The 13,611-nt window shown below is 36.6% G+C and overlaps 1 long non-coding RNA gene across 2 annotated transcripts in view; it reads left to right on the top strand.

Moving 5' to 3' along the window:
* Window positions 1-13,611, top strand: part of LOC102073469 (uncharacterized) — a 68,621-nt gene that overhangs the window by 31,156 nt on the left and 23,854 nt on the right. Inside the window, exons 2-3 of one of the 2 annotated variants that reach the window (XR_003380414.2) lie at window positions 3,603-3,693; window positions 5,562-5,623. This is a non-coding gene — a long non-coding RNA (uncharacterized LOC102073469). The remainder of the gene's footprint in view (window positions 1-3,602; window positions 3,694-5,561; window positions 5,624-13,611) is intronic. The other variant, XR_012581381.1, reaches the window with a different exon arrangement.

The following is a 13,611-nucleotide window of genomic DNA, read 5'->3' as shown; positions in this document are numbered from 1 at the left end:
TGGAGATCTGAATTTTGTACTTTCTGCCTCTAGATCAAGTCTAGTGGAATATTCTGCAAAAGGATGTGAACTTTATTTTCTACAGATGATGATTAAAAAACCCAGCGCATGTTGACTCTTTCACCTTTGCCTTGGTATCTCACTCCCACTGAGTGCCTAAATACCACCACTTGTTTCTTGCTCTCTGAGAGCCAGGGTGCTGCTAAAGAAGTTTTAGTGTGCTTTCATAATGTAAGATTATTTTTTCAGTATAAGTCAGAGCTCAGAAAGTATTCTTCTCTTCACTTTCCAGGCTTGTTTTAGTGCTCAGTGATGATAATAGTAGAATCTTTTTATTGGTTGGATTTATCCAAGTTTGGGTCTTTTTAAAATTATTTTACATCTATCTAAATTAGCCAAAACTGTCAGGTAGGCAAGCAGAACCTGCTGCTAAGCAACAAAGCTGCATTACCTGGAGAATAATATTACACTGCACTGAATACTGACAGAATTGGCAAATGGTCTCAGAGGAGGGAGATCAGTCCCCATTCTGTTACAAACCTGCAAATACAGATGGTAACAGGGATTAGCAGTCTAGAGGTTTTCTGGTTTAATAACTTACAGATTGTGTCTTTTTAAAACATGCATTTCAATTGAAGTCAGGCTCATCATTGCCTATAATCTATTAAGTGTTATGAAATCTACAGATAAGCAATTTTGAGGAGCACAGGTACTATCTATCAGGCTGTGAACATCTAGTTTTGTCTTTATAGCATTAGGAAAATTCTTTAGAGAAGCCAAACTTGTAAATGTTGCAATTTCCTAAAAGCTGAATTAAAGTCTTTTTAGTTTAGCATCCAGTAATGTGCAAGTCAAAAGTAAAGACCATTTACAATGATAAAATTATCCAGCTATGGATAGCAGGTTATTATTCTGCAGTAGATGGAATATCACTGAAGAGGAAATCTGAAAATGTATTTTTCTGAGATTCATTCTGGTAATAGTCCATTTTATGTATTTCAATATATACTACTTTGTAACACGTCATATGCATTTTCATCTTTATATATGAGATTTCTTTAGCTTTGATGTTGGGCTGGATAAACCTCAAATCCATGCCTTTGCTTTCATGAGTGCCTGTATGATTCCACATTGCCTTTCTGCAGCCTGGTGTAATTGTACTGGTTAATTGTTCATATTACCCCCAAAATAATAATCATAATCTCTCCCTTAGATGTCTTGCTGTGGTCTAAATCTCCCCTTTTGGCCTTTTCACCCAAGGCATAGGGACCAGCTAATTTATTTCCCCCAGGAAGAGCCATTTAATGTGTTGGTTCAGTCATGATGTGAAAGGGAGATACAAAAAGTTGAAGTGGAATTGAGCATCATGAAACAACTGTGCTAAATATTAAAGAAATTAATAAATACTTATAGTTACCTTGCTCTGTCATTTCATGCACAGCCAGTGCTCAGTGAAGGATGCCTCATTCATGTCATGCTGAGTAAGACACAGAAACAACTTGAAAATATATAGTCTGTTTTTCTGAAAAAAAAAAAAAATTTTAGTGTCTTCCTGCTTAGTTCATTTCACTGCTGCAGTACGATCTGTTGAGGCAGCAGGTCCCTCAGTCTTTCCTGCATTTGGGCAGCCTTTCACATCTGGCCACCATGGCCAAAAGGTGTGAATGGGCTTTGCAAACCTGCAGGGCCCAGGGCCACAGTGCTCTCCATGCCACAGGCCTCCCTAGGTGCTCTCCAATGCAATCTGCAGAGGGATTCAGAAAATTATAACCTCCTTCTCATAAATGAGCGCTGGGAAGCAGCACCCAGGTGTGCGGTGTTTTCCCACATTCCTCACTGTTTTCACAAGGCTGAATCGGAGCTTTGTGCAGAAGGTGTCCTGGAAGCATCAGGCAGGCATCAGTCCGTGCCTCAGCAGTGGCAGCCAAGCTGTAATTTATCTGACATGGCTTGGTGACTTTGCTCTCAATTCCAAAGTAAATGGCTTTCTCACATCATTCAAATGCACAACCAGGTTAGCAGTAGCTGCCACTTTTCAGCCTAGCAGCACAAAAAGGACATAAAATGCCACTTCCCCTGAACATGGTTTTTTATGTGCTTCTCTCAGATGCCCAGCAGTGAGTTTCCTGCCTCCCCCTTGGCCCTCTGGTGAATCAGACTCAGAAGCATTCTGACTAGCTGAGGACGAACTGAGCAGGAATAATATTCATTATAAGCAGGTCATATGGTATTTAAACCTCCTCTGATGATGCAGCCAAATCCATCAGTGTACTAATTCTCCCCCAGGACTGGATGCAAATTCTTCTGGTTTAAATGAAACAGCCTTGAAAGCATTGGTTTCAAAGAATTTTAATATGAAGTTTTTCTAAACAGAACTGAAAGTTTTTTAGTAAACAAAGTGGAGATTATTAGTGTTCTCCCAAGTCATCAAAGCATTCTGTAACATTGCTCTCAGCAGTTCATAGGTCTTTACAGACATTTGCTGGTCAGCTGAACAAAGAATCCTTTTTCTGTATTGTTGGTCTTGCCCAGCTGTATTTGTTCACTGTCACAACACCTTTGTTCAGTTTGATTAAGGTAGATTTAGCTCACTCTGCACAGATGTGCTGATAAAGTGTCTGTATAAAAGGTGATGTGAAGTAAGGCCTCAGTTTGTCTGGTTGCAGCCATTGTAGTTTTATTTAATTGATGTCTTTACCATCTTGAATTTAATTCCCTCTTAAGCAGGGGTTTGGGTCACAGTTAACTATTATTCCTGTCCACTATTAAATAAGAGTCACCCCCCACCAAAAACTCATTGTTACAATCTTCATCATGAAAGCAGTCCCAAAACTTGTTTTTTAACCATTTTTGCTTGTAGAGCATTCTTGCTGTAAAGCACTATTGGTATTTCAGCCGATTTGTTTTTCTCTGTAAGGATTTTTTGCATTTAGTTTTGATTTCTGACCTTTTTCAGAGAAGCTAGTTCATGTTGAGATGATGATTCTGATAGATGGTGACATTTTCTAAGTTGGTGGGGTCACTAAAGGGACATTTTATTAAAACAAACATTAATTTTTTTCTTTTATTGGTCCCACTCTTCACTCTTCAGATGGGCATTACAGGCAGCTGCTTCCAAGCATGAAGAAACATTTCAAACTAGCAAAATCATTCTACTTTCAAACAAATTAACATCTCAGCTTGCCAGTGACAAGTTTCTAAAGATGATCATGTGAACAGTACTGCATCCAGTAATTTATTCAGGCCATCCAACTTCATCCTTCTGTGTTTTCACAGATGATTCAAAATTGACAGCATGGACAGCAATGGGCCATCACCACGTTAGTACCATTGTGCTGAGCCACGAGTGCAAAGTTTTCAGTACATTCAAATGAGCACAAAACCTTTTCAGGACTGCAGCCCTCTGTAACCTTGGAAACTATTATATATGTTCATTTGAGAGACAATCAATTTATTACAGCAGTGTCAAAGCATTTTGGAGAGAAAGTGAATTGCCCTGTTTCATTTGTTAAAATGTATTTGTATGACTCATCTGCTGTTGTTATCACTCAAACTATTATTAATAGTAGTAGTACATTTAATGAACACTTCCTTTTTTGTAGCACTGGAGAACTTCATTGAGCAGTGAAGCACAAAGTCTTTGATTCTGTGTAGTCTTGGGAGAGATTGTGCTCAAAGGCCCAATGGAGACAGGTAAAGTTGTTACTTGCTAAATTGATGCTTTTCTGAGGGCTTTGTAAGAGGGCTTTATTTATAGTCAGTGCATGGGACAATTAAAACTTTTTTGAGAAGGCTCTAACAAGTGACTGAATGTAAAGATAAATTGGGAGTTTATTTTCCTTTTTTGTTTCAAAATACAAGTATTAATATTGTACAACATTGATTGCTTTATTCTAGAGAGCATGCTTTCAATTTTAAACACGGACATTAAGTTTAGCATTTGTTTAAAATGTATGCATGTGAAAAAACACTGATCTTTTTGAGGACTGCCCTCATCTTTCAGTGCTACTGGTAGTTATGTATATTCATCAAGACGTGATTATTCCATGATAAAAACCCCCAAACATTTGGCACTCTTTCCTGCTGGTTTAAAACAAGAGTGAAATGTGTCTAGAGCTTTCCATAGCTGTAATACATGGTGTGTATCAGAGACAGAATGTCACCACACTGCTCGTTAGCACATGTGGAGCCACACTCTCCTAAAATCCCAGTGCTGGGGCCTCTCTGTGCTGTGTGACTTAACCTCCATTTCACAGCTACATATGGCTGCTGGCAAGGCACCCAGCTTTGCAGGGAGCAGCAAAAGCAGCTCTGTGGGAAGGCTGGGCTCCTTTAAAATATGCTAAGGGTTATTTCATAGAGGTTTTGCAAAGCAAGTGTGAATCTGATGAATGCCAGAAGAATGCAGCTGTCACTAGAGGTACCTTTGAAATGGCACAGTGGGCTTTGCTGTTGGCTCCCTTAGCATCAAAAGGGGCATTTTGTGCTGTCTCCAGCAAAGACAGTCACACACTAAGTGTGTCTACAAATGTTTTTGACAAATATCTCATGTTTAATTCCTCATGCACTTCTATTACAAAGTGTCCCTGACACTATCAGTAAACTTTTCTCAGCTTTTTTGGGGTATGTCAGTTCTTCCACACAACAGCTTTGATTTGATCTTTTTTTCACACTGGACTTAAAATAAAGTATTTTGAATATTTTCTTGCAATAGAATTGTGTCAGAACAGATGCTCTCAATTCAGAAGCCTTGATTTTTCTTCAAAAAGTTTGAAAAGATTTTTAAAACTTTTGGACTGAAAAACATTGTAGGAAAACAAAATGTTTCCATTATAGTTTTGGTTTCAGTGAAAGACCATAGAAGGATCTTCTATGAATTCTGGGAACTATTGAAAAGCTTTGCCTGGGAAGAGAGCGTACTTCTCAGGAAGAATTAAATCTTTATGGCAGAAATAGAAATTCCTCCACTAAAAAGAATGTCAAAATTCACATGGAAAGGGAAAAAACCTATCTCAACAAGTAACAGTAAAATGGAAATAATTTATCGCAAAGTGAGTAGATGGAGCTTAGCGATGGGACATTTTATTTTGTAGTCGAGTGTTACATCAAATATAGTTATCAATACCTAGGTGAGCAACTTGTCCCTCCAAGTTTGTGGATATGAAACAGTTTTTAGCACTGGGAGTAATACGTGACTCATACGATGTGGAGAGCTGCTTCTGTAGCCAAATGGAGCCATTCTTTTTGGACTCACATCTTTCAATAATTGCACTATTCATTCCTACTGCATGTCATGGTAAATAAATGCTTTAAAGTCCATGTGCTGTGTAGAAGAGACAGCAGGAGATATATTTGAAACCTGCCTTTCCATTTTAGTGTCATATACAAGCACTGAAAAAGGCAACACACATGAACAACTAAAGTACTTAATGTTTTCCCCTTACAATTGTAGCTTGATGCTAATATGTCCTGAAATATCTTTAATTTTTCATTATTGCTGTAATTATGCAAATATTAAGAAGACAATTGTTGTGTATAAACATTCATGTTTGTGTGTGAAGGTGTGTAGAGGTCAGATCCTGGCTGCAGTGAATCACAGCTGAGAAAGCAGTGGCGCAGCTCGGTGAGTTTTAACTGGAAATGGGCAGCGAGAGCTGCCGGGCACTGAAAGGACAGCTGGCGTGGCAGCTTTTGACATCCTGTGTGTAATTGATTTTGAATGCTTGACAGGTTTTTATAATGGTGCAGGGGCACTTAGACCAGCAGGTAACTGTTGGGAATAGATTGAGTGGTGGTGAGCCCATTTTCATATTACTCTTACTTGAGAATCCTTTAGACACACTTGACATCAAAGATATGTTCTCTTTTAAGTGCAAGTGCTTGTCAACTGTTACACCCCTTTTCATCAAATTCCAGAAAAGCAGAACAACTTAAACCACTGGTGTGTTATTTAATTAAGTGATCATTATTAAAGATGAAATCCCAAGTACAGCTTCTATATCAAGTAGAAGTAAGAAATAAAGTATTAGCTGGGCAAACCAGCCTTTAGTTTTCTTGTCCAAGTTATTTTTGTTGGTAAACCCTGAGCGGAAAATCACTTGTGAAATTGATGTCAGAATTAGATTGAGCAGCCCAATAATTACAACCAGAGAAAAGACAAGCTGTTTCTGTCTGTTTGAAGTGAGGACTTTTTTTTTTTTTAATATGTGATAAGTAGGCTGGTGAAAATAATTAAAAAAAATTTAGAGAGCTATTGTGTTTGTTTTCCTTTTACATTGCATGCCTGCAAAGTGTCAATTGAATGAAAAAAAATCACATCTCTAAATGGATTTGATTTTATCTGGGGTCCACCACCCCACCAGGATCTTAGAAAGGAATTAGTGGAACTGAGTGCCTTCATTCTGGGATTTCGAATTTACTGCCTGGTGAAAGAGTTTGCATTGCAAATAGAGAAACATAATGCAGTGTCTGAAAATCAGGCTGCCTGGAGTCAAGCATGCAAATACTGAAGATTCAAAAATGACCAGTTGCTGTAAAAATCTAGGTCATACACTTCCAGACTTTTGGTCTTCAAACTTGTGGCAAAGTATTTTGTTCTTCAAGAATGTTTTTTAACTCTGTCATCGTTTGCAGCTAAAGGTTTGCTGTTTTGTATCCTCCATTATGTTGGAATTTGGGTGGATATTTGTATTTGAAACAATAGAATGTCTCACATAATACGCCGTAAATATCCAAAACAATGTTTTGGATTAAATATGTAAAATTTAATAGATTGTGCCAAGCAATGTTCATAATATTTTATTAATGGCTATGAATTGGATCTAGAAAATTTTACAGTGGTTGGACTGACTATTCATCCAAAAGATATAGGCACTTAATTGTGTCTAAGCAGCTGTCAATTTTGTATGCCCTCAAGATGTCCCTTTCTCACTTGGCTGATCACATCAGGTTCAGAGCCTCTGAAAGGTTCAGACTTAGACCAGAAGGGAAAATTTTGCTTGTGACAAAACTGCAATGGCTTAACCATTATGGTGCACGTCTAAATCTTAAAATATCTCTGAAAAAATATTAAGACCTACAGTAAAGGACAAAGACAGTTGAAGCAATTTTTCATAGAAGTTTAAATATCTTTTTGCAGTGGTTGGTATACTTGAAAAGTAATTTTTTTCAGTAATTAAATAAGGTATTTTGGTATATAGGTGCAAAGTATTTCAAACTGAAAGGACTCACATTGCTGTGCTCGTTAAATTAATTTCACCAGAGGTTATATTTTTGAACAAAACCATGAAAAGATGGGGTGTTTTTGCCCCCTGGAGACAATTTTCCATGAAATAGAGGGTAATGGCCTTAGTATTTTAGTTTGCAAAGTTGAGCAGCTAATTTCAAGTCTGGCTGCCCAGACCCCTTTATTTGTACAAGCTGTCCTTCATGTGTTGTCGTAAAGATGTGAGATGTTTATGACTGAGTAAAGCTACAATGTTGTCTCTTTGTGTAATTTGCAATTATTGGAGTAGAAGAGGTAGGAAAAATTAAATGGAGACAAAAGTTTACACTAAAGTCTTGGAGATTCTGGAACAATAATTTTTCATGGCAAAGCTGCAAAGTGCTGTGACTTAGCTAATAATTGTAGCAAATATTACAAATAGACTGAGCAATTATACATTTTAACCAGTTCATTAGCTTAGAGCTAATAAATAGCCACTTAAGTGATGCACTTAGAGTTAATCTCATTAACTCTACCAGTATCAACTTCCCAAAATCATTTGCATACTAGAGGCTTCTTGACTCATTGGAGGGACATATTTCACTGCCATTAGGTATTTATTAAAACTGTTTGACAGAAAATTGTTTTACTGTGAGGTTTTGGCACATATGGTAAAATCTGAAGCATGACTAAATTTGGGCACTAAAAAAAAACTCATCACACTCATGCACTGTTTGACAAAAAATTGTTTTGATTTAATTTTTCTTTGTTAAAAGAATAATAATTGCAATGCTTTTTTTTAAACAGGCTTCCCCCCCCCCCCCCCATTATTTAGAAATTAATTTCTTGGTTATTAGTGTTTCCTAAAAGGGACTCTCAGGTAAAACATTGCTAACATTGCTATAAAATATCAAAATCTGAATGTCTTGAAGGATATTTTAAAGAAAATACATATTTGAGATAGCCACTAATCTCCTTTTGGTTTGATAATTCCATTTGCACACACAAAAAGTAGCTGTAGACAGCCTTGTGATTCTAGATGAGAGAGGTGTTGCTCTGGTTAGCTCTTGGAGACAGTCCATAGAAAATTAGGCATAATCCACAGAAAATGAGCTTGGATTAGCCTACAATAGCATGAAATAGAATTTGTTACTTAAAAAGAATCATTGATAAAACTATGCATTTCAAACACACATGTTACAATAAATACACATAAAATGCAGAAGCACTTGAACTGTGTGATGCTGGCCTCCGTTTTAGTTATGTTATGCTCTATTAAAATATACAGGTTGCTGGAACTAGTTTTTTCTTTTTTTCTTTTTTTTAACTGGACTGTATATATATTTTCTTTGGTGTTTTTTCTTTTACTCTTTTATTTTTCTTTTTGGTAAGGTTAGAGAAATCTTAATCATAAAACCACAAACTAGGACCTATTGGTCCCCTGCAGTTAAAAACTGGGGAAATCCTGTGAGTGAAGGCCATGTTTCTTGCATTAAAATATGGCACAGTGGGAATTTAAATTATGAAGAAGGGCCAGTTCCCACTGAAAGCTATCTAAGCAGAATTTAGCATACCTGTCATACCCCATTTAGTTTTCAGGAGCATTATAAATTTGCTGCCTCCCAAAACATAATCTTGGGAAACCAAATTGTATCAATATTTGACTCACATATTCAAAACTTCTGTCCTGGCCTAACCACTCCACAAACTGATGTAACTATGCTGAATTCCACCAAAGTTACACCAGTGTGTTTTGCGTAGTAAAAGTAAAGATTGTCTAAATTCATGGCTGCAAAATTTCTCAGAAGCAAAATGTATCCTTTCTGTGCTATATAATTCCTGGAGCATTTGCTATCACGAAACAAAAAGATGAGTTTTGAAGAGCAATAATTTCTTTCCAAGTAACCTCAGTTTCTGTGCTGCAAGGCTGTGCCTGTTCCTGGATACAAGAGAATTAGTGGATAAGATCTTCCACTCTTTTCCCAGAATCTTTTCAGTAGTTAGAAGCTAGACTTTTTCCTCCATTGCATTCTTCCAATGCTTCTTCTGCATTAGTGCCAGGGGAGGAAAAACCTGGTGTTAAATGTTCTATTCGAGATTTTCTCCTCTCATTTATGTCAAGCTAAACAGATATTCCAAATACAGGCCAGTAGCATCTGTTAATTTTGCTTTTTATTACCTTGTACAGGCTATTTAATTTTTTTATATAAAAGACAGGCAGTTCTCAGCCCTACACAGGCTTTGGCATTCATACTGTTTGCATGCAAATACTATTTTTACATGTATCCATGAATACAGATATCTAACCTTGAACATTTGACTTATTAATGTGAATAATAGTTTAATGTAAACATCTATAGGGACTAATTTATATTTTTTAACAATCCACTGTACCATTGTTGTAAGCAAACTTGAAGTGCAGAGCAGGTGTAGGAGAGTTTCTATAATGTTGTTTTCATTTAGAGGGAACAAAGAGATTTGTGCGGCTTCCCGGAACAAACTGCTTAGGAAAGTGATGCCTATTCAGGTGATAAATTAGGTGATATATACTATGACAAGTGCTCAAAAATCCAGATGTATGTGGAAAAGTAGCTCTGATGATAAAAATAGGATTTTTAGGCACTGGAGTCTTCAAACAGTGCATGAGTTTGATGATTTTCTTTAGTACCCACATTAAGTAATGCTTCAGATTTTACCAAACGTGTCAAAATCTCACAGTAGAGCAAAATCACATTAAAACAAAAAAGCAAAACCCCAATCGAAAGAGGGAACAAAGAGGAATGACAGTTAGGAATTTACAAATCACTGGCCTAACCCTATTCAACACGATAATCTTACAGCCAGTCTTGTCAGAATTTGTTCTTGTCTATCTTTGTCCACAAGAAAATACAGGACTTAATACTTATGCATTGTTAGAGTGTGTAGTAATGCTTTAGACGAAGTAAAGCATTTGATAAGTGAGTGATAATACTTGGACTTTTATCTTGTGATTATTCAATTTATTCTAGTCTTAATAATTTTGCTTATTAATTGTTCATAAGTATTTTATTCAAATGAAGTTGTTAGTGTAAGAAAGCTGGAGTATTAATGTGGGTTTTCCTATCATAGCACATTCTGTCACAGGTAATGCAACCAGTCAGTTCAAGGCTGTGCTTAATTCATTGGGATGAGGAATTCACTCGGAGGGGGTGGCAGTAGCTGAGCTGTGGTTGACTCTGCACATCTGCCACCAAGTAATCCAAGTGCCTGGAAATTTGTGGAAGAGTTGTCTCTGCCGTGAGCATTGAATGGGCTTTTTGTAATCATGTGTGACCACACTACTGTTATAAAAAGCAATGACTGTATGGTCTTACTGTGGTTAAGACCTGACTGACCTGAGTTAGGATTTTGCAGCAGTTTGCATAGATTCAACTTTATGTAGTGTTGAGGGTAGATGATTTTGTTTTAATGCTGAATACAAAAAGATAAATGCAGATGGAGTTTCAAAATTCTTCCTGGTTTTGTGTGTTATTCTACTCAGCTGTGAAGGTGCTACATATTCTGTGTAGAACAGTCTGATAGTATACATTGCTATTTCTCATAGGAATTGAATTTTAATCAGGAAAGAGAAAATGCACTTGGGAATAAAAACTGCCAACATTCATTAGTCCTTGAATTAGGAAGTTATATAAGCCAGCAATTTTACGACTCAGTGGGTGTATGGCAGGGTGGGTGGAGCTCTGAACTCACAAAGGAGCGTCGCTGGAGTCAGCTGTAGGATCAGAACAACTTTATCAATGCAATCATTCCCACTCTTAATGGCAGCCCCTTAAGATAAATGAAGGATTTCCTTCCCACGTCTTTCAAGTGGTGTTTAAGAAGTAATGAATTCTCTCTAAAAAAAAAAGGCAACAAGAGTGGTTGGCATTAATTCTTTTTGTGTAGAGAGGTTTAAGTCATGATGGTTATAAACTGCATTGTAGATCTGTCAGAAATGGCTTCTGTATATACTCCCTACCCATTGCTAATAGATGGCCAAAATTTTGGAATTTGCTTTTAATGAATCTATGGATTCATTATGACAAGATCTCCCATACTGATGAATTTGCTATCAAAACTAGCACCTACTGTGCCTGAATGTTTTCTGAGTAATACTGAACTTTTATCTATTTCTGACCCTAAAAACTGAATTGAATGATCTTTGAATTCAGCCAGCTGTTCACCAGCCTCCTTTGATACCTAAATGACATGAACTAATTTTTCTCTCTTAACTGTGGAAATCTGTGAGACCACAAATGTCTTAACTGAACATGAGTCCCAGTGGCCAGTATTTTAAATTGTGACCAGCTTGAATACCAGCTCTGTTTCCTTCTCTGTCATGAGGAACTAACACTGGTGCAGTTGGCATGATGACAGAGAATCCAGGAAGAGTGTTGATTCTTCAGGAACTCGTGCAGTTTTACATACATGATTAAATTCTTCAATTTCTCCCAAAAGGAAGTCCCTAATTAATTAATTGCATAGAGATCTCCCAATGCAGTCTTAACAAGAATTCTATCCCACAGTTGTCCATTAAATACTTGCTTTAAAAAGTTCTTAAACAGCTTGCAGATATAGAAAGAGATGCTTCACCCTGATTTAAACTGGATGGAAGATGTTGGGATTTTGTGTTGTTTGTGTACAGCATCTACTGTGTTTGGACTAAGAGGCTCCTAGGAGTTTGAGTGTAAGGATTTCTTCACTAGGGGGGGAACCACTCACAGGACATGAGTAAGGAGCTTTTCAACCATGCCTTTGTGCTCATTTTTTTCCCTATTACTATAGAAGGACAATTTTTTTGTTTGCTGCTGTTTTGACAAAATATTTCTCTGCTTGTCTGTAAACTCCTGTATGTACTGCACTAGGTGGTCTCCCTTCCCTGTTTGCTCTTGTTTTGCCCATGCAACCCTAATTTCACTCTCCTTTTATTAAACCTAACGTAGCTAACTACTTATTTATTTTCATATCATGTGTCCCTGTGATATCTGGGCCACTTCAAGTTTTCCAACTTGATTGCAATAAAAATTTAAGTTTCATCTAACCTAGGTTTCTCCCCACTGCTTCTATTTCCTATCTGGTACCATTTCCATTATGACAGTGAAGGTAAGTTTAAAAAAACAAAACAAAAGGAAATCAAATTTAGTGACAAAATTTAGGATCACTGTGCTGGCTGTCAGTGTCTGCAGAGCTGTTTCTGTAAGGCTTTGGTCAGAGGTAATTCTCTGTTCACACAGCACTGCTTGTGCGGAATTCTTTTCTGTAGAATAAGGTCTCAGTTTTTGTCACAACAAGTTTTACAGCTGTATTAATTCTTGGAATGACCTTCCATTTCTGTGTATCCATTTCTCTCCCACCTCCAAGTCTACTACAATTAATTTCTTCCATTTTCACCCTTTGTTTTGTCTTGCTTAGTTATTAAAACATACAAGTCTTAAGGACTCTCAGTCATCAAATCAGTGGTGTTACAACACTAGTGACTGTTCTTCCCTCCAGAACCTGATATCCTAACCCTAGTAAGGCTGCCATGGCATAATAAAATTTCTTAGGTTTACTTTTCTAATCACTTAGATTCAGGTGAGGGTTTCTCAGTACCTGATGAGCCTTAGACACCTGGAGAGCTTTGAGGACTCCCAGCATCAAAGAGATCTATAATGAATTATTAGTAATATGTATTAAAAAAAACTAACGAAAAGTTCTCTCTAATCTTCTACATTAAAATAGGTTTCAAGGGAAATACTGAAAAATATAGCATGCTTTTTAAAAACATGAAATTACTTTGTCCTAAAACTTTCTATTTTTAGGCATGTAATAAAAGCAGGATATTGTTGAGTGAAAAATGTAAAAAATATGTAGATTTTTCATGTCTAGGTCATAGTATTATTTAATTAGAAATTATTATAAGGCTTCAAAATTAATATCCTATCCAGCCATTGAAGGCAAATTAAATGCAAATGCAGCTCCTCAAATGAACACATAATGCTTACTACATTGAGGTTTCAAAACACATTTGTGATGCTGAGTAGAAAAAAAATCAAACTTACATTGAATGTACTCTGCAAATGCAAATGTCATCATCCATTTCTTTTTATGCTTTTCTGGTTTGTGCTCTTTGTTTTGCAAATATGGTAATTGTAATGCAGTTGTATTAAAATTGGAAGAAGTCATTGAAATTCACCCAGCAAACACTCTCTTCTTCCAAAGTTATTTGGTTCAAAAGTGTAAAATGGATTTTGAATTTTATGTCAGCAGTTTTAAAGCTTATCATGTTACATTCATATATTCCACTATGTCACAAATGAGATCAGAAATATTGAGGTGTTGGTGTGAAACTGCAAAAAACCCCAAAAGGCATGTTTTATTCTATGGTTTATTTGTTTTTTTGAAAGAAA

Source organism: Zonotrichia albicollis, chromosome 8 (genome assembly GCF_047830755.1).
Source record: "Zonotrichia albicollis isolate bZonAlb1 chromosome 8, bZonAlb1.hap1, whole genome shotgun sequence".
Lineage (NCBI taxonomy): Eukaryota > Metazoa > Chordata > Aves > Passeriformes > Passerellidae > Zonotrichia > Zonotrichia albicollis.
Note: the sequence above shows the minus strand (reverse complement) of the source record. Positions and strands in the feature narration are given on the sequence as shown.